We start from the raw sequence: 24556 nt of genomic DNA, 5'->3' as shown, positions 1-24556 counted from the left end.
CTCCTTCCCAGCGCGTGACACCTTCGTTACACTCTCGGTAACATCGCTGCCACCAGTGTGGGCGCGGCCATTTCAAGAATCTTGAAATTTGCCCTCCAACCCCATATGTAGTAACGTTTATACTTTTGTTTATGTCTTTGGGAATGCCATAATATTTCAATTTGAAAAGGTTTACGACTGACCATGTTTTCCAGATGAATTTATTTTGTTGTTTTGATAATCAGATTGGTTCGAGATTGCAGACTAAGGGAAAATCAACCAACTTCTCCCTTACATTCTTACTATATCAATAACACGATAGTTTTAATGAAACAGAAATTCGAATTGACAAACGAAAAAAGTAATTTAGCAGCGATAAGTGTATTCGGCGTCACGACAGTCGTCACTTGTTTGTAAACATAACGGTCATTCGGTTGCTAGTTCAACTCCAAGCATGGTTGTGGCCACCTATTCACAGTGGGGAGTTTTGACTGGTGGCAGCGATAGTATAGAGAGCTCCGGGAACGTACTATCGCTGTGAGGAGCTTGCTGCTGACTCTCCCCTACACGACACAGGTATCTGTATACATGAGTAATCTCCCCTCCTTCCTGCTGACTCTCCCCTACACGACACAGGTATCTGTATACAGGAGTTATCTCCCCTCCTTCCTGCTGACTCCACCCTACACGACACAGGTATCTGTATACAGGAGTTATCTCCCCTCCTTCCTTTTGACTCCACCCTACACGACAAAGGTATCTGTATACAGGAGTTATCTCCCCTCCTTCCTGCTGACTCCCCCTACACGACACAGGTATCTGTATCCATCAGTTATCCCCCCTCCTTCCTGCTGACTCCACCCTACACGACACAGGTATCTGTATACAGGAGTTATCTCCCCTCCTATCTGCTGACTCTCCCCTACACGACACAGATATCTGTATCCATCAGTTATCCCCCCTCCTTCCTGCTCACTCCACCCTACACGACACAGGTATCTGTATACAGGAGTTATCTCCCCTCCTATCTGCTGACTCTCCCCTACACGACACAGGTATCTGTATACAGGAGTTATCTCCCCTCCTTCCTGCTGACTCCCACTACACAACACCGGTATCTGTATACAGGAGTTATCTCCCCTCCTTCCTGCTGACTCCCCAATACACGACACAGGTATCTGTATATAGGAGTTATCTCCCCTCCTTTCTGCTGACTATCCCTACCTGACACAGATATCTGCATACACAAGTTATCTCCCTCCTTCCTGCTGACTCCTCCTACACGACACAGATATCTGCATACATGAGTTATCTCCCCTCCTTCCTGCTGACTCCTCCTACACGACACAGATATCTGCATACATGAGTTATCTCCCCTCCTTCCTGCTGACTCTCCCCTACACGACACAGGTATCTGTATACAGGAGTTATCTCCCCTCCTATCTGCTGACTCTCCCCTACACGACACAGGTATCTGTATACATGAGTTATCTCCCCTCCTTCCTGCTGACTCTCCCCTACACGACACAGGTATCTGTATACATCAGTTATCTCCCCTCCTTCCTGCTGACTCCACCCTACACGACACAGGTATATGTATACAGGAGTTATCTCCCCTCCTTCCTGCTGACTCCACCCTACACGACACAGGTATCTGTATACATGAGTTATCTCCCCTCCTTCCTGCTGACTCCCCCTACACGACACAGGTATCTGTATACATGAGTTATCTCCCCTCCTTCCTGCTCACTCCACCCTACACGACACAGGTATCTGTATACAGGAGTTATCTCCCCTCCTATCTGCTGACTCTCCCCTACACGACAGAGGTATCTGTATACAGGAGTTATCTCCCCTCCTTCCTGCTGACTCTCCCCTACACGACACAAGTATCTGTATGCATGAGTTATCTCCCCTCCTATCTGCTGACTCTGCCCTACACGACAGAGGTATATGTATACATGAGTTATCTCCCCTCCTTCCTGCTGACTCTCCCCTACACGACACAGGTATCTGTATACATCAGTTATCTCCCCTCCTTCCTGCTGACTCTCCCCTACACGACACAGGTATATGTATACATGAGTTATCTCCCCTCCTTCCTGCTGACTCCCCCTACACGACACAGTTATCTGTATACAGGAGTTATCTCCCCTCCTTCCTGCTGACACTCCCCTACACGACACAGGTATCTGTATACAGGAGTTATCTCCCCTCCTTCCTGTTGACAATCCCCTACACGACACAGATATCTGTATACAGGAGTTATCTCCCCTCCTTCCTGCTGACTTTCCCTTACACGACACAGGTATCTGTATACATGAGTTATCTCCCCTCCTTCCTGTTGACTCTCCCTTACACGACACAGATATCTGTATACATGAGTTTTTGTATTGGCCACAAAGGCGGCAAATGGTTCTGTAGTGGACGTTGAAGTGACGTGCAACAGAAGACTGCGATTCCCTTTTTTGGATGCGTCCTATGTGTAGGTATTTTCGAACTTTGAATGACAATTTGAAATGACAACTGAATGACAAACTATTGGCATATGCTTGCCTTTTATCGCCACTACCATGTGTTACTAATGCCATAACTTGCACGTGCATTTCGCTTTACTGTTTTCCTCCATGACAGTTTTGAATAAGTGTGATAACAAAGACATTGGAAATCGACATTAGCTGCATTTTGACGCACCGTTTGTCGAATATCAGGCCACCAACATTTTCCAATGACATATATCAAATAAATATATCCCGGATTTTTTGTGTTGTCAGGCTCAATGAACTACATACTACCTCTTTTTTTGAAGTCTGTATTTGTACAGAGTTGCTAGATTGCACTAAACATGAATACTAATGTACATGATATGAGACCAGTGGAGATCTGAGTTAGAGTTGGTCTGCAGCAACCCAAGCTTGTCTTAAGAGCCGACTATATGTGTGTCGTGAGAGGAGACTAACGGGATCTGGTGGTCAGGCTCGCTGACTTGGTTGATGCATGTCATCGTATCCCAATTGCGTGGATCGATGCTCATGATTTTAATCACTGGATTGTCTGGTCCAGACTCGATCATTTACAGACCGCCGTCACATAGCTGGAATATTGCTGAGTGCGACGTTGATAAACAAACAAACAAACCTGATACAGTACTCACTAATCCTTCGAAGAATATTGAGGATTAATTTGACAATTTGATAATTACTGCAGCTATCTGAAATACCCAGTTTAACAATCTTTACTGGAAACAGAGAAAACTATTCGGATGCCCTCTGAATCGTTCAAGCAATCTTCAAGTTTCTTGGTAATTGTATGTGTTTGGGAAAAAATCAATAAGACTTTTCTGACATTGTCTTAAAGAATCCGGTCGGGAAGTTTACCATGACATTGCTGTTAATAGTTTGTTGCACGACAGAGATCTCTTTGGAATGGCAGAAACAATACACCTCACAAATAAAGTGAACACTGGACGAGTATGTCTATTGGACGCATGGTCAACTCATCTCAGAGTGAGTGAGTGAGTGAGTGAGTTGTGTTTAACGCCGTTTTAACCGTATTTTGCAGTTATATTACGGCGTGTCAGCTTAATGTGGGAGGAAAGACCGAAGTGATGCAGGTCTCAGACGTTGGCCTCTTCGGTGAAGCCCACGAGCACGGGTATGGTGCTGACAAACCTAGAAACATAATCGGGGCGAACGGAGATTCGAACCCACAATCATAGGTTTCTGGTGTGCTCAAGGGACCTAACTCTGCACAGCGAATCGCGGCGCCTTGGACGACTGGGCCACCGTGCCCTCTTTGGGCGTAAAACACAAAATAGTCGTGAACATTGCATAAATGGATCAATGAAAATGAGTGATGACACCAGGTGTTCGCGAAAAGGTTAAACATGTCCTGCATACCTTAAATAATTCTCGATTTCAACTGATGGAAATATAAGCGACAACATTATTTAAAAATGCTCGTATATGATCAGCATCCTCTGGTTTAGGATGTGCCTGCTTCTGCCATGTGTAAACTCCTCGACCAAGGTCTGGCTGCGTGAGGTCAAGACACGATCTTGGACAACGCCCAAATAACAATTTCAGCTGGTAAAATGCCGGAAGTACACTGCGGAACCGCTAAACTCTTGTCTCTATGATGACCTGCCATGCTAAACCTGTCTTTAAGGTCTGGACAGTTCGTCGAGCTGGGTGATGGGAGACAGGGCGATGAGGAGCCACACGTACGTAGTGGATACCGTTTTGGTACTTACAACTTGAAATTCTTCACCAGTGAAACTGGTGTCTGTGAGAACATTTACAATGTAGGTTCATGATCAAAATTTAACTTATATAGCGGGAAAACTAAAAAGTTGCTGCTTCCACGTATATCTGAATGTTCACTGAGTGGAATTGTGCGGTTGTGTGGCTGCTTTATTTGTGAAGGGTGAAGATTCATTCTTCTTTTTTAATTTAAGTTCTGTCTTTCCGATAAACTTTACATTGCATCCACTACACACAATCAAGTAAATAACATATCTAGTATCACAAGTCATACTGTTTCAAGAAGAGCAACACTTCATTCATAAATACGCACCTAAATTAAATGTAAAGGCATAAGTTATTTGTCCATTGTCACCTTGGTATTGTGACGTCATGTTATGACGTCACGTAACTATATGTTACTACTTCATGTCAGTTATGGCCTGATGAGAATTATTAAATAAGTGGAGTAAGATTGAACACAGTTTTAATTGGCTAGCGCTTTCAACTCGTACCACGTACGAGTCTCATCAGGCCATAACCGAATAACGGACATGAAGTAGTAACATATATATATATATAGTCGGTGAGAGTATATTCTGTCATTTACATTTTGTTATTTAGCAAGTCTAGATTACTGAGTCTCTGGGCTCCTTTTTTATTATATTTCATAACTATAATTAAACAACTGTTCTTATCCATTAAATATGTCCATTTCAGAGAAGAGTTGTTAGTCTAGTGAGAGAACAGAACAGGAATATGCACTGAATAATTAGATAATCTCTGGCATGACCATATATGGTACAATCCTCAGTGTATACAAATAATGAAGGAAGAATTTAAAGTGTGAGGTATGAGTCATCCAATGAGAGGACACTAGCTGATAGAGAGGGGGGATGTAATTGGAAAGTTACCGGACAATGCTTCCGTATGCAAAGCTGTGTAGTATCTGTTTTTCCTTCAAGCGGGCAAAATAGTTCACATCTTAAAGGTCATGAGATCGTGGAGGCATCGCCATCAAAGGTAAGATTGTAATAATCTTTTCTTAAACAGTTTGATTGCATACTATTGATGACCGTTGCAAGTTTACATTGATTAATGAAAATAAGTGATAGCATAAGAACAACATCAATACTTATAATTGTCATGGATGTCAGTGATAAACTTTCACATAGCGACAACACCAATAGTTATAATTGTCATGAATGTCAGTGATAAACTTTCACATAGCAACAACACCAATAGTTATAATTGTCATGGATGTCAGTGATAAACTTTCACATAGCAACAACACCCAATACTTATAACTGTCATGGATGTCAGTGATAAACTTTAACATAGCAACAACACCAATACTTATAATTGTCATGGATGTCAGTGATAAACTTTAACATAGCAACAACACCAATACTTATAATTGTCTGTCATGGATGTCAGTGATAAACTTTCACATAGCAACAACACTCGTACTTATAATTGTCATGAATGTCAGTGATAAACTTTCAGTTAGCAACAACACCTTATGCTTATAATTGTCATGGATGTCAGTGATAAACTTTCACATAGCAACAACACCCTATGCTTATAATTGTCATGAATGTCAGTGATAAACTTTCACATAGCAACAGCACTCAGACTTATAATTGTCATGGATGTCAGTGATAAACTTTCACATAGCAACAACACACTATACTTATAATTGTCATGAATGTCAGTGATAAACTTTCACATAGCAACAACACACTATACTTATAATTGTCTGTCATGAATGTCAGTGATAAACTTTCACATAGCAACAACACCAATACTTATAATTGTCTGTCATGGATGTCAGTGATAAACTTTCACATAGCAACAACACACTATACTTATAATTGTCATGGATGTCAGTGATAAACTTTCACATAGCAACAACACCAATACTTATAATTGTCTGTCATGGATGTCAGTGATAAACTTTCACATAGCAACAACACCAATACTTATAATTGTCTGTCATGGATGTCAGTGATAAACTTTCAGTTAGCAACAACACCTTATGCTTATAATTGTCATGGATGTCAGTGATAAACTTTCACATAGCAACAACACCCTATGCTTATAATTGTCATGGATGTCAGTGATAAACTTTCACATAGCAACAGCACTCAGACTTATAATTGTCATGGATGTCAGTGATAAACTTTCACATAGCAACAACACACTATACTTATAATTGTCATGAATGTCAGTGATAAACTTTCACATAGCAACAACACACTATACTTATAATTGTCTGTCATGAATGTCAGTGATAAACTTTCACATAGCAACAACACCAATACTTATAATTGTCTGTCATGGATGTCAGTGATAAACTTTCACATAGCAACAACACACTATACTTATAATTGTCATGGATGTCAGTGATAAACTTTCACATAGCAACAACACCAATACTTATAATTGTCTGTCATGGATGTCAGTGATAAACTTTCACATAGCAACAACACCAATACTTATAATTGTCTGTCATGGATGTCAGTGATAAACTTTCACATAGCAACAACACACTATACTTATAATTGTCATGAATGTCAGTGATAAACTTTCACATAGCAACAACACACTATACTTATAATTGTCTGTCATGGATGTCAGTGATAAACTTTCACATAGCAACAACACCAATACTTATAATTGTCTGTCATGGATGTCAGTGATAAACTTTCACATAGCAACAACACACTATACTTATAATTGTCTGTCATGGATGTCAGTGATAAACTTTCACATAGCAACAGCACCAATACTTATAATTGTCTGTCATGGATGTCAGTGATAAACTTTCACATAGCAACAACACACTATACTTATAATTGTCATGAATGTCAGTGATAAACTTTCAGATAGCAACAACACCAATACTTATAATTGTCATGGATGTCAGTGATAAACTTTCACATAGCAGCAACACCAATACTTATAATTGCCATGGATGTCAGTGATAAACTTTCAGATAGCAACAACACCAATACTTATAATTGTCATGGATGTCAGTGATAAACTTTCACATAGCAGCAACACCAATACTTATAATTGTCATGGATGTCAGTGATAAACTTTCAGATAGCAACAACACCAATACTTATAATTGTCATTGTCAGCAATCGTTAGTTTGTATGGGGGGCATGGGCGGCCCAGTCGTCTACGCGATAGGCTGTGCCGAGTTGCGTCCCTTGGGCAGGCCAGAAACCTAGGATTGCGGTTTCGAATCCCGGTTCACCCTGATTATGTTTCTAGGTTTGTCAGCACCATACCCGTGCTCGTGGGGTTCACCGAAGTGGTAAACGTCTGAGGCCTGTATCACTTTGGGCTTTCCTACCACATTAAGCTGACACGCCGCGATATAACTGGAATACTGTTAAAAGCGGCGTTAAACCCAACTCACTGACTCACGTTAGGTTGTAATGTTGCACAGAGACAGCGAGTCAACGCATGTAGCAAAGTCGACGGAAGGGGGACCGTCAATTAGTCACATGGGGAAGATGAAACACTCTCAGTTTAAGTTTTGATGTTCTGATTCAGGTCAACATTAAATTGAATTCATAACAAGACCTAGATACAGTATAGTTGGAGCAGTCACAGTCGATCCAGCCAACAGCAATACTATTCTGGGCCCACGAAGAAAGAGTCACATTAACTTTCACTTTCAGTGCCGTCTTATAAACCGTATTAATAACTCGTTGTTTATGACAAGGTATTACAGTTATCATATGACTGAATGACACTTTGGAAATATTTTGACCCTTATGATTTGTTATGTGAAAAGTAATTAAATACAATCTTCAATGGTATTATCGACAGTATCTAAATTAATTGTAAACGCAACTGGCTGTTTCGTTCCTTAAGTTAGATGACTGTTTATGTTTAAGGTTAAAATAATTAATTACAAGATAATGCTTTTGGGGTTACACACAAAAGATGCCTGGACTATCAGACTGGTGACATAGAATCCCAGGTGTCACCCAACTATTCAAGGAGCCACAGCCAGGAATAATTGTGACGATACACGGTTAGAATATTTCCTAAAGTTAGTGTAATAATGAGGTAAAATTATCTTTTAGTTAGAAAGGTCGAAGAAATAGAAGGATGTGGACAATTTCATAGTATGATACAAGTCAAAATAGGGGACTGCATCAAGTTGTATTATAGAGGGGGAAATAAGTTCCGTCATTGGCAGGTGGTGATTCAGTCAGTTGATGCCCGGTCAAAGACAAAGAAGTCTTGGTTTAAGCATAAGTTTAAGTTTAATTGACTGGTAAATATGATATTGAAGTCATGTTTTACACTGGCAAACTCAACTCACAACATCGTTATTGAGTACATGCTATAAGATTCATGCATTTGTCAGTCATTACAACGTTACAAGGCCAACATGTATACATAACTCATAATCATCTTCTTGCCCCAAAATGGCGAGCGAGGCACAGACAAAGAGGGGGAGGAAGTCACGTGTTCTTGATGCTGAAGCGTAAATAGGATAGCCCTTCTCTCCTACCCCGTCGCGTGCAATTTACCCGCCAGGATAGTACCTTCAGACCCCTGTTAGAAATTTACTAGACCTTTTGCCCAGTGTGGAAATGTGAATTCTGTGGCCCAAATGTGGACAATAACATTTGGTATTGATTGTGTTTATATCTCAGCTGTCTTTTCTAATTCTGATTGTGACCTTGCCCTTCGTTTGAGCCTGCGATTTTCAAGTAGATCCTTCTCCAGCACAGGGTCGTACAGTTACTTTAATTGGCGAGCATTCTGCTTTCCCTTTGCCAAAATGAACATTCAGCTGATAGATCAAGGAAACCAAGCCATAGTACATGGTGTAGCTCCGGGATTCAAAGCGCGTCGCTGTTTTACTCTTTTAGTTGTTTTACAGTTGTTCTGCATACGGACAACTTTTCGTATGAATTATGATCAGTTAAAAAAATTCTCAAACAAAAATATTGAGCCTCGCTGCTATTTTGTTTACAGTCACAAGAGCAGGAACAACTTGTTAATGCACATGTATATAGCACTATTCATGCACTCTATCAGATACCATAGTCAGTCCACCCGTTTCCACAACTATCTTGAATGTTATATACTTTTAGATGTCTAAAGGTTTCATGGAAATGAAAAAAACCCTGTTTTGCTGGATTTAATAATCGACACAAAGCATTACGTAGATGTAAATACGAAATAAAAAACAACTGGAAAAGTACTAGTATGAATTTTGGATTTGCTAGTTTTATCGCAGTGCTCAATACAAAATGTACTTTAAAGGAGGTAATTTGTAGGCACTTTCAACATTTAAAAATAGAACTAAGTCCAAATTGACATGGCAGAAACAGGCTATAGGCATTATGCAAATTAGCTTGGAAAAAAGTTATTAAAACAACAATAAAAATGACAACTATGTTTATGTACATAATAATAATGCCATGTAAGCTGTTGTTTGAGAAGGGAATATGTTATATATATATATATATATATTTGACGATGATTCACTATCCCACAATTCCACTCACAAATCACCAACCACTGACAAATCACATGCACGTGGGTTTCAAGCACCTGTTCTCAAGCACCTGTTTTCACCTGTCGTCAAGATGTCATAGGTCATGGACATTCACCTTGATCTACTAACACCTGGTCATGGTCAGTTTCACAATAGTCTGTTTTGTTCATATTTTTACACACTTTTACGTGTAAAAAGACATAAAAACCTTTGATACGCAGTATTTGTGCCAAGGCCCAATTAGTACTATTTGAGTTGTTTGAATATTTATATATTTTGTATATTAACTGCATTTTTTTTAAATCTGAGATCGAAAAAACAGGGTTTTTTTAATTTCCGTGACTACTTTAAGACGAAATCTACAGATCCAGGGGAGGTAACTACTTCTGTATTGTATGTTTATTATACGGTCTGGTGTGCGAGGTAGGTGTAGGAGGCGAGATTGTAGCTGCAGCACAAGGGAGCTAACTCTTCCGTACTTCTTTGTATGGTGAATGAGAGGGCATGTACAATGGGTGTCTGTGTGTAAAAGCTCTTGTTTGTTGTCAAACAAAAGGGTTACTCATTACTGAAATTGTCCTTACAACGTGTGTATGTGTTAATGCTTTCTAATCCAATAATCAAAACTACAAAAGGATAATAAATGTACTTGACATATTTTGAGTAGCAACATGAACTCAATACATATTGTGACGTCAACAGAGAATAGCTCAGCCTTACAGCGTGACTTCATTAGACAGGGGCTCAACTTTACACTGTGGTGTCTACAGACAGGAGCTCAAATTTACCCTGTGACGTTTACAGACAGCATCAAAGCTTTGCATTCTGACGTCGACAGACAAGAGCTCGACCTTACACTGTGACGTCTACAGACAGGAGCTCAAATTTACCCTGTGACGTTTACAGACAGCATCGAAGCTTTGCATTCTGACGTCGACAGACAGGAGCTCTGCTTTACAATGTGACGTCTACAGGCAGGAGCTCAAATTTACCCTGTGACGTTTACAGACAGCATCGAAGCTTTGCATTCTGACGTCGACAGACAGGAGCTCAACTTTACACTGCGGCGTCTACAGACATGAGATCTGAGTTACACTGTGACGTCTACAGACAGGAGCTCTGCTTTACACTGTGATGTCATCAGACAGGACCACAGCCTTACACTGTGACGTATACATACAGGAGCTTTGCTTTACACTGTGACGTCTACAGACAAGACCTCAGCTTTACTCTTTGACACCTACAGACAGCATCCAAGCAGACTTTAGTTAAGCTATTATCATTAATACCCACTGATATACGTATTCCTGCCGTCACAAAAACTAAGTAAATATATTTTTTTGCAAAAATTCAACAATAACAATTTGTGCGTTCAAAATCTTTGCTATTTTTTCAAAATACAGTTAAAACAAAGGCATATTTGTTGGTTCTTTCGGATTGATCGACAATTTTAAAATCTCTCCGAAAATTCTTGCAAAAAATAATTATGCTTGCGACTGTTGAATAAAATGAAATTTCCTGCTACAAGTCAGGCTTATACTTTTAAATATCTGCTTTTGTGTCTGTTGCTGAAAATATACCCGGTCCCCTTACAATTTCCGTGTGCTATTTTGATCGAATGAATAAAAACATCAATGGTCCTGTGGTGATGCATACATTACATTTCGTTGCTATGACGATTTATTCATATCGGCACAATGCACGTTAGAATTTCAAAGCACACGAGTCATCGAATCAATTTATTGACGAGCTTCATTTTCCGGATGTTATTTCGATCACACCGTTTCCGCCTTTGTTATCCTATTATTTTTGTTGTTCTTAAAGATAAGTACATATATATGTTCTCTGCTTTATAGCATCCATTCACCCAATGAAGGAGTAAGTATATACTTCGAAACGTTGTCTTCCTCATAATAAAGAAGTTGACATTCATAAACTCTCTTCCTCATGTGTATCACTTCTAAATGCCATTCACAGACTTGATATATTTATCAGGAATACATTGTACATCTTGTTCCCACCATCCTTGGCCATAATCAACAGAATATAGCAAGTCTTTTACATCTGTTTCGTTTTTCATTATTTCAAATCAGTACCATCATATTTTTGGAACCTATAGAATTTCATAACAATCTTAACCAATACTGAATAACATTTATATATAAGTGTATAAAAACTGTTGAGAAAAAAGGAAATTGCTGTGGTCTTGAACCTTTACATTTTTGTTTGTTGGCAGGAATTTTATCGAAAATAATAAATTCTGCCAGAAAATTCTTGAAATATCTAACTATGCTAAAGATTGTTGAAATAAAAAGAAATTGTCTATTACAAAAATGCCCTTGTTGCAAAATTCTTTTCTAAAAGCATATTCAGGCTCAGAGTTTTAAATAAACAAAATATCTAGTCTAGATCCGCCCCGCACGCAGGCACGCACGCACGCACGCTCGCACGCACGCACGCACGCACGCACGCACGCACGCACGCACGCACGCACACACGCACACACAGAGTAATAAATGGTCGACCCCTAAGTCACCTAAATTCGCCTGTTTAGACGGGAGCCATTTACCATTTGGAAATTTTTACACATTATCCTTTCTATAACAATGACCAAACAAAGCTGGATGTACCTTATTATAGTGTGACATAACTTGGTAAGGCGCTTTTCAAATTGTGGGAGTAATTGTGGGAGTAATGCTCGCATGTATATTGCGCTAGACTCCATATTGGGGTGTTGGGGGGAAATATATGTATCGCCTGTTGTATGTAATTCACCAGATTCACAAGGGCGTTCACATAACAGACCTGCATTTGCAAGTTATCAATGCGTTTGATATTCCTTGTGCTATTTTCAGAGTTCCTAGTTTGTGTCATAGTGGCATTCATGCTCAATAAGTTCTAACTCTTCTGTGTGTCGCCTGGACTATAGATACAATGACTCGCTGGTGTATGAAATATCAAATTGCACTCCGCCCTACCCCTTTGTGCCTCCATGAATGTTGCTGTCACGCTGCATACATTACAGGGGCGGTTGGGTAGCCTAGTGGTTAAAGCGTTCCATCGTCACGCCGAAGACCCGGGTTCGATTCCCGACATGGGTACAATGTGTGAAACCCATTTCTGGTGTCCCCCGCCGTGATATTGCTGGAATATTGCTAAAAGGGGCGTAAAACCATACTCACTCACTCGCATACATTACATTTCGTTGTCATGACGATTTGATGATTACGGCACAATGCAATTTACAATTTCTATGCACACTGTATCACTTTATCGACGCGTTTCATTTTCCTTGATCGTCACTTCTAGGCCATGTCACAGTGACACGCATACCTTTCAAGTTTTAAATTCCGTGTGTCTCTCTATACTCCTGAAACTGAATTTCTCCGTTCGCCAGTGTTGCTGTGATGGTACATACATTACATTTCGTGACGGCACAAACGCGCTGAGCGAAATGCACATAACAAATAGACGCACTTGAGCCAGTGAATTCAGTGCCAAGAAGATTATGTTATGTTTACTCGTTCTATCGCAATCAGTTAACCGTTATACCTGTTATACCTGTTGGCAGTTTGTCTCCTCTCTAACAATTCCAGAAATTAAAGAAGTTTAAACTGGAGGAGAAATTGTTGGAGGAACTAAATCAAATTGACGTTCAATGTAGACTTATGTGTTTTCAGTGTATATATTTGTTAATGTCCTATGAAGTTCCTCTCAATATTTGTAATTTCAGTTTTGTCTGTATTATGGAAATTGATCTGGTCACTATGCAGGTTTGAGTGTATTTCACAATTTCAAGGATCCAATTGGAGGTTCGCTGGCTACTTTTATGAAGTCCTCAGACCTTTCCTTCCACGTCGTTAAGGCTGTGTTTATGAGAGGTTCTCTGCTTTCTTACGCCATCAAACATAAGTAGTACTTGATATTCCTTATATCCGTACTGAGGAACATTTATAACCAGTACATTCAGAGTAGTAGAGTCTGTAGCATTTTATGTTTCATGTATGGCATGATAAATATAAAGTAAAAGATATGCAGTTAAAAGTAAGCAGTTCGAGTTATTTTTTTTAATTTAAGAAATTGGGATTTGCATAACACTACTCAGGGATAAACATAATCCTTAGTCAAGAAAAAAATGAAAAAGAACAAAGAAAGTGATATTTATACTCTTTGACTTCAGAGTGAGTGAGTGAGTTAATATTTAACGTCACATCGGCAGTATTCAGCCATATCGTGACGAGAACTGACATGAAATACAAATATTTGAATGGAATAAATATCTGTCATCGAAGGACAGTAAAAATAACTAGAGTATCACAGTTTTGATTTTAAAACTAGTTGAGAACATTCAAAAGAATACATTTTCAATCAACAATACAATATAAAAATTGGCTATAGATCACCAGCAACCAAAGTTAGGCCACCTTACTGGGGACCGTGGGGACTTACAATACTTCTGCTATGACATAAAGAGCTATATTTGTCTACCAATTATTATGTCAGACTGGTTCGGCCTTTGACAGAAAATTGGAGACATACAGAATTCAGAGGTCGACATCACCAGATTGGCCAATGAGCCACCGCCTTCTGGCATAAGTCTCTAGGCAATTTGTTACATAAATATGTGAGTACAAATATGTAATATATTGGCCAAGACCAAAAAATATAGGTATATAAATCACGAGTGTGCATACACAATTTAATGCACGGGGCTTGGCATGACCAGCCGATTGATAAGACCGGGCCCATCCTACCACCCGTCTAGGCGAAGTAAGGGTCGAAGTAGTGTGTTGGGCAAAGGAACACTGTTCCTCGAACCAGTGCCCTCAACTACCAGACTCCCGTCCTCCGCCGACACAGGGACGCAACCCACGGCAAACGGGCTGCCCACTTTGGTAGCCTCTTACGACCAGCAATGGGAGGCTGTGGAAATATTCTGCCCCGGTTCCACATGGGGGAAGAGCTATTAGCACTATCCAGCACTCACCACGAGGAGGTTGCTCTTCACGAGTGCCTTTGACTTCAGAGGGGCATAAATGTCAAAAATGTGTTCTTCCTTTAGAACATGTGAACAGGATCGAAATGTTGCATAGGAAACCCGGAGTTTGTGTAGTTATCATGAATATGTGTTGCTAATTCATTAATTAACAAATCAGAACAAAAAGGGATTACATATGCATATAATATCCACGATAATATTAAAGTACGTTTTTTACCTAAATACGTTTGTACAATACTTTGTAGCATAACATATTATCGATAGTTGTATTACCTTGGGTAAATCCAGCGCATGCTTCACTTACTTTATCGATGGTATTACCCCGGAACACTCATCTCTTGTTAATGATAGATGTAAATGTCCTACCGAAAATGCATAAAAACCTCTGTACTTATTTACATTATTTAAATGACTTTGGTATTGGATTGGGGCGATAATACAAATCGACCATTAATTTGGAGAATGACCATGTTCTAATATCAAATTAGATATTGAATCTAAGTATTAAAGTAAAAGATCTGAAGAACATTTAAAGAATTCAGGAATAGTATCCTTTTTCATTCAACATGATATCTAAAATGTCATCTCTTCTTATTGGAGACACTTTTGCCTCTGGTACTGTCGGCTTTGTCAGACTGATCTTGGTCATGGCGTGACATGGATGTTTTGCTATTTGCGGAATTGGGTCACAATCCTAGCAAGATTATATCAGATGTTTGCGAAAAAAGAGAGCGTATCCTGTCCCACCGGTGGCACCCGTCACAAACACATTCAAGAGCAAGAGAGAGAGAGAGAGAGAGAGAGAGAGAGAGAGAGAGAGAGAGAGAGAGAGAGAGAGAGAGAGAGAGAGAGAGAGAGAGAGAGAGAGAGAGCTCTATATTTGCATATATATCACGTCCCAGATAAATGTTGTGCTACTGGGGCGGTCGGGTAGCCTAGTGGTTAAAGCGTTCGCTCGTCACGCCGGGTTCGATTTCCGACATGGGTACAATGTGTGAAGTCCATTTCTGGTGTCCCCTGTCTTGATATTGCTGGAATTCTGCTAAGAGCGGCGTGAAACCAAACTCACTCGCTCACTGTTGTGCTACTGGAGGTGAGACAATGATGACAGTTTGCACCCTACACACTTGGCAATATGACACTATACAAAATACGCTTTATATGCAAACAAGCTATTTAAAGGAGTTTGAAAAGTACAAATATCTGATTAACGTGCTTGCATCAATATTTCATGAATCCCAAACTGTTTTAAGAGTATATAAGAGAGAGAGAGAGAGAGAGAGAGAGAGAGAGAGAGAGAGAGAGAGAGAGAGAGAGAGATATTCAAATTAACAGCACTCTAAGTCTTTCTTCCTTGAAATATGGAAATGGAAAATCGACTGATTATTTGAAAATGGACAGCTCAACAGGTCATATGGGCTCCAATATGAAACTTCGTGTGTATCCATCTAACTTTTTGCTGAATAATGTTGTGTTCGTTTCAGATACAGAATGGCATTCCTGATGACTGTGTACATTGTGGCAATGGCTATTTCTTCTGAAGGTAAACACATGCATACACTGTATTATGTATGTTTCAAAATATAATCAGTTTGACTTGTCATGTGTTTAAGCAATAATTACTGACATATTGAAGTAAGCCTCTATATATGTACACACTTCTATATGTGTGACACATCCCCTTTCATAGTCATAACAAATCACTTCCTATATCGTAAACATGTGTTTTTGAAGCACTATGACAACAGTGGTGATATTAGGTGCTCGCAAAAGGATAAAGTGTTCAGCTGAACATACACTGGAACATTTGGTTCTAGTTAAATTAGGTCATTACATTGGATATCAATTTGTTTGAAAGTTATTTAAGAACCCTTTTCTGTAATGTGTCATCATTTTTGTGTATTTCAAGGTTTTGTTAATAATCAACTTTATTTCCAGCTGTCCCTTGCAGTAACAAGCAGCATTGTTCAGACTGTAAGAAAACAACCAGTCTCTGCCTCACAGACTGTGATGCTGGTTACTTTGGCCTGAAATGCAAAACTCGCTGCAGTGGAAACTGTAAAAATAAAACATGCAAACTTTCAACCAACGGGATTGGGGTTTGTACTGAAGGTTGTGTCACGGGATATCGAGGGGAGCGTTGCAACATACCATGTGGCAGTCCAGGAGGTGGCTGTACAGCATGTCCAGGTGGGTGTGATGGAGGATATTGTCAGCTGGGCTCCTCCTGTGTGTCTGGATGTGTAGACTCCTACTACGGAACTGATTGTAAGACGTGTTCAAGTAGATGTAAGAACTGTAACGTGACGACTGGGGTGTGCGCAGAATGTCAACACAATTATTTTGGAAACAACTGTGAACACTCATGTGAACATTGCCAGGAACCGTGTAGACCGGGATGTCCAAGTGGTTGTGTACTTGGATTTCATGGTAGTTCCTGTAACATGAGGTGCAGTGAAAACTGTCAAACTCATCATATTGACAATGGTGAAGGTGACACTCAGGATTTAATAACTGCATGTCACCAGCAGAGTGGTGACTGCGTCCATGGATGTACAGATGGATGGTATGGCCCACAATGTTCCTCCCGGTGCAGCTCGCACTGTAGGAATTGGACATGTAATGCTACAGGTGTGTGTACCGAGGGCTGTACAGATGGATGGTACGGGCTGAGTTGTTCCAGCCAGTGTAACACCAAATGTTTTAATAGAATTTGTACGTATTCGGGTGATTGTATGGATGGCTGTATTCCTGGATATTTTGGAAGAGGATGCACACCATGCCCAGTAGTTTGTTGGAACAGCACGTGTCTGGCAAACAACGGGTCTTGTGCACAAGGATGCGGCAGAGGATTGTATGGCGAACATTGTAATGACACGTGTGATGTTTGTCTTGATGGGCAGTGTGATCAAATGTCAGGACGGTGCATCAAAGGTACGTGGATGTAATTCTACCTTCAGGAACTGTTCCTTTGCTGATTGTACTTCGATGATGGTGATGGGCGGTCGATTAGCCTAATGGTTAAAGTGTTCGCTCGTCACGCCGAATACCCGGGTTCGATTCCCGAAATGGGTACAATGTGTGAAGCCCATTTCTGGTGTCCCCCGCCATGATAATGCTGGAATATTGCTAAAAGCGGCGTAAAACCATACTCACTCATTCACTCACTCGATGATGGTGATCTTTTTGTCCAGAAGGCCGCTATATCTCTGCTTAAATTATCAAAAGCGACTGTCGAACCGTGTGCTTCCATGTTTACCTGTATAAACTGAATACTGACACTAGCACAATTTGCATAGCAACATTGTTCAGCTTATGAACATATCTGCCCTGTTGGCTCCGCTTGTTAATGTTTCCACTTTTGTTTTCTTATTACTTTTGTTGTTTTGTACCTGTATATATACTAGTATGTGCTCCCTGCATCCTAGCATTCATTCTCCTGGTGAAAAAGTAAGCAAATACCCCCAAACATTGTGTTTAAAAAAATACGTTCTTCAACTTCTCTCTAACGATTGTGAAACTTCAGCAAACCGGCCTGATTTGAAGGGTCAGCTGATCCCACCGCCTTGCTTCAGATGACCAAGTGGTTTACTATTACAATATAAGCAGTTGTGATCAACCCTGTCGCATCACTGAATCACAGACCATATACGAGGGCAGGTCAAAAAGTTCTAAGCCTAACAGAGAAAACCAGCAATTGTGAAAGTGTTTTTAATTGTAATTTTCAACATAAACTCACTGCTTTTCAATACACTTCTCATTTCGAAAGTGAAGCTTTTCACTTCAAGTCAGGAAGAAATTTTCTGAAGTCACCCTGAAAAACCCATTCACGGCAGCTTTCAGGTCATCGCTGTTTTCAAAGCACTTTCCACGAAGGTGTTCTTTCAGTTTTTGAAACAGGTGGAAATCACTTGGTGCCAGGTCCGGCGATTATGAAGGGCGTGGAAGCTCTTCGAAACCACATTGCCGCACAGCAGCCTTTGCAAGGCGAGATGTGTGAGAAGAGGCATTGTCATGAAATAGTAGATATCCAGCAGCCAGCATTCCTCACAGCTTTTCTTTGATAAAACCTCTCAGGCGATGAAGCAAATCAGCATAGTAGGCACTGGTAATCGTCTTTTGACTTTCGAAATAATCATCAAGGATCACATCATTTGCATGCCAGAATCAAGAGGCCATACCTTTCTTCACTGATCTTGAAGACTTGAATTTCTTTGGGGCTGGAGAAGGTTTGTTTGTTTGTTTTAAAAATAATTGTTTCTTGTTTAACGCCGCACTCAGCAATATTCCAGCTATATGACGGCGGTCTGTAAATAATCGAGTCCAGACAATCCAGTGATTAATATCATGAGCATAGATCCACGCAATAGGGATCGATGACATGCATCAACCAAGTCATCGAGCCTGACCACCCGATCCCGTTAGTCGCCTTTTACGACAAGCATAGTCGCCTTTTACGGCAAGTATGGGTTGAAGACCTATTCTACCCCGGATCTTCATGGGCCGCTGGAGAAGTTGAACGGTGCCATTCCATGGTTTGACGGTTTGACCCGAGATCATGTTGCTAGACACATGTTTCATCATCCGTTACTAATCTCTTTTCACTGGCAATGACAGTTCTTTTTTCCCTTTAAATCAGAATTTAGAAACTTTGGCACCCAACGAGCAGATATCCTGTTCATCTGTAAATGTTTATGAACAGTAATTGCAATGGATCCATGGCTTAGACCTGTGTCTTCCTCAAGTTTAGCAATGGTAATACGTCTTTGTGACGGTTAAAGTTTTCCTATCTCCTTGATTAAATCTTCATTGATGGAGGGGACGTCCAGACCTGATGTCATCGTCAAGGCTTGTTCTCCCAGCCCTAAACATATTGTAACGTGCGGTCATGAATTTCTAAAATTAAAAACTTGATAGCTGCTCGGTACTCGTTCTTTTCCATTTCTGTGTCCATTTGGACCCCTGTCACGTTCAACTGTCACTGATATATACAAACGGCCTCACCAGACCGCAATGGACTTGGAATGAACTATACAATGTACTTAATGGACTAGTTTACTTTGTTATGGCCGGCCCTCGTATAACAGGACATGGCCATAGATATAGTATTGGTTACGTAAAAAGATATACAGCCATAACACAGCTTGAATGTAACCGATAAACGTGAATGCTGGACTTTTTAATCGTCTATAGATGCGATAGTAACACGTACCACTTGCATGTCGCATGCCACGTGCGTTGTCAGTTTAAGGCAGGTAAGTGAAGGGAAGATAAATTGAAACAAAATCACCAATTGTAAAAAATTCTCCTACTTTCAAACACATCTTAAATAAGAAGGTATTAGTTTAATTTTGAACATGCGACAATCTGCCTGTGTTCCACGTTAGTTGAGGACATAGGTGTCTTCATACTTTAAAATCTGTTATTTTCATTTCGTTGACAGGTGACTATGTTGGAAGTGGTGACCACGGGACCAAAATAGCATTATGCACCGTATCTGTGCTTTTTTGTCTTTTCATCATCATGCCAGTGGGCATCATGTTCCTAAGGCGTAAAAGGTGAGATCCCAACGAGTGATATCATTTTTCAACACAACAAAATTACATTTAACGAATCTTTAAAACCTATTCTGATAACTCTGAAGATTAAACAAGTTCAAAAACGTCAAATATGAAGATTGTCATCACTTGTCACATTCAAGTAATATAGCGACCACATGCACTACAAGGCTTTCAAATATCCGACGAAAGTGACATTTTAGTGAAAATAGCGAGCTCTCTTTTTACCTATTTAGATCCCGCGATGAGGATGACATATTGCACGTTCAATTGGTCTATATTAAACCCTTAACTTCGAAATCGCCTTTCCAGGCCATGACCTAAAGTTACCTCTTAACGTTGCCTAATGTGATGTCCGTTGTTGTATTGCTGGACGTTTTATACATCTTTGAAGTGGCACACACGTCCATCCATATTATTCTCAAAACCAAATTTGGTACATATCATCCATGGGTGGACATTAAAGTGGTAGTGTCAGTGAAGGTCAAGGTCAGTGGGATGGTCGTTAGTGAGGTAGTTTTCCTTCTTTGTATACAAAACCAAACTACAAACCGAAGTCCTGTTTCCAAGACCAAGCACCCATGTTTTCATTCATAAATATCAAGCAGGTAATAAACTCAAGTTGACGTCATTACAGCAGAAGTACACCTATAACTGTCACAGTCAGACAGCTATAGGAATGGGTTTTGCTTTTTTAAAGTGGCACCTCAAAGACACGTGATTCCTAAATGTGATGTCATTAAACTGATCCGTGCATATTTGGGCTGGTTTCTTTTATACCGGAAGTGATATTAATCAACCAGAAATAGTTCCAGCTTTCTTATTGAACTAACTGGAGAAATAGGACGTTAAAATTGTACTGTACCGGGAAGATCATTCCTAAACCATTTGACGGTAAGAGATATCATTGGAGCCTAAATGACTTCCTCGTTCTATTTCATAGACGCAAGATATTTTTGTAGCAGAAAGGGAATTACACCACAACAAGCTACATTTTTTTTTTCAATGTTGTTGGTTTCGGGAAGTCACATCAACTTTCATTTCCACTGCCCTATTGTTAACAGTGATTAGACTTTGATGTCAGGGATGACTATTGCTGTACTCGACATGATAAAATTACACTTTTGCATTCGTGTTTGCCTTATGTTTAGCTTGGTCAGAAAATAATTGGTAATATCGATAGTACAAGCCGTTCCTTATTAGATGACTGTTTGTGTTTAAGGTTGCTATAATCAATAACACGGTTATTCAGAAATCACCTTTCTTGCTAGTACCTCTGTACTATATGTCCGTTGTCATCATGATTTGTACAGTATATACAGTACATATATTTCACCATTGTAGAGTCGCCCAAGAACATGCTACAGGACAGGTTGTTGCGTACAGTGCGGGATACAGTACGTTACACAGGTATTGGGAGATAAAGGATGAAGACGTGAACATGCATTGTGAGCCCCAAGTCATCAACGAAGAGGAACCAGACCAAGACGCGGATATGGACATGCCAGTGCTGGCAGAAGTATTTCAGAATGACTTTGCACTCAGCACTCCATCTCACTCTCCAACTTTGTCTCTTAGTTCTGGTGAGGATACCGAATCATACTCTCATCTCGAAAGGGAGGATGATGCCAGTGACCCAATTGCCACCGAGAGCTACCTTTCACCAGTTGAGGACATATCAGAAACCCTTGTTAATGATCTAACCTGAATGTGAACTGTGCAAATCTGCCAATTGCTGCTTCTCATCAATAAGACGCGTAATTTTTTTCTGATCTCTGATTGTGGGGCGTTAAGGGAAAGTCGTCACAGCAAAAGTTAGGGACATTGGGGTCGGGCGTTATTATCCATACAGTGAGTGAAAAGTTGTCATAATGCTTGGGACAACAACTGGTTTCAGGGTATTTTAGAGGACATGATTCCCTGTGAGGTTGCCTCATATGGTGACCAGGTCCGGCAAGGTTCGAGATTGATGGAAAGGCTCATGGTATTTCATTGCTTATGTATATTAAATGCTAACTTCCCTCGGATTTTAAGTTAAGTTTTCAGTGGTAACTGTAAAACCACCTGGACTTATTATATACTGAACAACAAAAGTTCCTGTGACATTGAATAAGATTTTATGCAAAGTTATGTTTTTTACCAAATCTGAAACAATTTCGGTTTGCAACAGATAAAGGACTCCTGTAAGTGTTCAAATGGTTTAATTTGCCATAATGACTTCAGAAAATGCGTGATTTCATAAAAGAAAAACATGAACATGCCAAAATGTCAATTTACAAATCAATAGCGTGTGTGTCCACCTCTGGTTGTGATGCAAGCAACACATCTTCGTCTCATGGAATGGACCAGGCGTCGCACAAAGTCCTGTGGGATATCTGTCCATATCTGCTGGAGCATGTTTCGAAGTTCCTGGAGTGTCTGTGGAACACGTGGTTGACGTCGAAGGCGCCGGTCCATCTCATCCCACATGTGCTCGATTGGTGAGAGATCAGGGGAGCGAGCCGGTCAGGGGATGACATTCACGTTGTTTTGTTGAAGAGAATCCTGAACAAGTCGAGCAATATGAGGCCGGGCGTTGTCATGTTGAAAGGTAATGCCTAGGCCATGACGACGCAAAAACGGTAGTACAACAGGGCCGATGATCTCGTCGCGGTAGCGCTGTCCATTGAGATTTCCCTCTACCACTATCAAACGGGTCCTCTCTCTTGCTGTAATCCCACCCCATACCATAACGCTACCGCCCCCAAAACGATCTTCTTCCATGGCACAATGATTGACGTAATGTTCACCTCGACGTCGGTACACTCGAATCCGTCCATCGCTGTGGCTGAGGTGAAAACGAGACTCGTCAGTGAATAGAATTTGTCCCCACTGCATGGTCGTCCAGGGTAGACGCTGTCTGCACCACTATAGACGGTGGTTGCCTGTCAAAATGGGACGTCTGGCGGGTCTTCTAGCGACAATCCCTGCACATCTGAGGCGGCGACGTACGGTTTGTGAAGATATTCGTCGAAGGCCAGGGATGCTTCTTGCAGTCACTGTTGCTAGCTGGAATCGATTTCGTATTTGTGTTGTTCGAATCCAGTTGTCTTGTCGATCATTGGTTAGGCGTGAACTGCCACTCCAAGGATGGCCTCTGTCTGCATTCGTCTGTTGCCAACGTTGAAAATGCATGGGGCTTGCATAAAAGTCAAATGCATGCTTTTCTGCAGCCGTTGCGTTTTTGCGACTTGATTCCATACATGTACTACAATATTGAAAAACAAAATTCACTTGTTTGAAAAATACACCAAAATATTGATGTCAGGAACTTTTGTTGTTGAGTATATATAAAACGTCATCATCATGGTCATATTATATACGTTCATTAATTTTCTGATCTGTGGTATCGGATAAAGTTTGTTTAGGAATACTCGATAGCTTTTTTTTTTTTTTTGTGTGTGTGTGTGTGTGTGTGTGTGTGTGTGTGTGCGTGCGTGCGTGCGTGCGTGCGTGTGTTGGAGCTGGCGTTGGTTTGTGGTATTTAATGATAAGTGGCGTTGGTTTGTTCGTTGGTTTCTATTTCAGAAACGCCCATTTCCTGTGCATGCGGTAGTTATATTCAGAGCTGTTGTTTGACTGAATCCCGGTGTTTTGGAGATATTGCTCCTGTTGTTCGGAATGTTGTGTGTGTATTTACGTCTGTGTGACGTGGCGAGGCCAGTAGGCCTGCTTGTATTGTTCATGTGTACTTTGACATACAGGGCATATCTGCTTAGTTCGATGTGTCCCCGAAAATAAGTTCGTGCTAATTCATAGACTGTCACAAGTTTATTGTTTGCCTGAAAGTTAGGTCAGAGCTCTTCACATGTGTTTTGATTCAGAAACGTTTTTCTGTAAAAATGTTTTGATTACATTCTGTTTATTTTCTTGACTTGAGACTCTTAAATTGCCATCTTCAGAATTTGATTTGCATCTTCCATAATTACTTATACATTCTAATATTCACCTCGCACTTGCAGATGCAGGCATGGCACGTACAGCACCCGGCTAGCGAACAAATATGTTTTTCTATTTCCAGCGCCACTGTCACCACAGTTCCAGTAATCCATAAACATCGTGTAGTTTTGTATGCAATAAAATGTTGGAAACTTTCTCGTTCTGACGTTTTTCCTGTGTACCAGTCACGAGTTGTGACAGCGGAGGTTTCCTGCTCTGTGGTCCGTAGATTATGACACACTCTATGTATCTAGATCTGGTCAAC

At 40.5% G+C, this 24556-nt stretch overlaps 1 pseudogene; it reads left to right on the top strand.

The window, feature by feature from the left end:
• Positions 1 to 16246: 16246 nt before the first annotated feature.
• LOC139477275 (multiple epidermal growth factor-like domains protein 10) lies at positions 16247 to 22021 on the top strand (annotated as a pseudogene).
• Positions 22022 to 24556: the final 2535 nt, after the last annotated feature.

This window comes from Haliotis cracherodii, unplaced genomic scaffold, assembly GCF_022045235.1.
Source record: "Haliotis cracherodii isolate W230 unplaced genomic scaffold, xgHalCrac1.p SCAF_32, whole genome shotgun sequence".
NCBI classification, from domain to species: domain Eukaryota; kingdom Metazoa; phylum Mollusca; class Gastropoda; order Lepetellida; family Haliotidae; genus Haliotis; species Haliotis cracherodii.
This window is presented reverse-complemented; position numbering and strand designations above follow the sequence as displayed.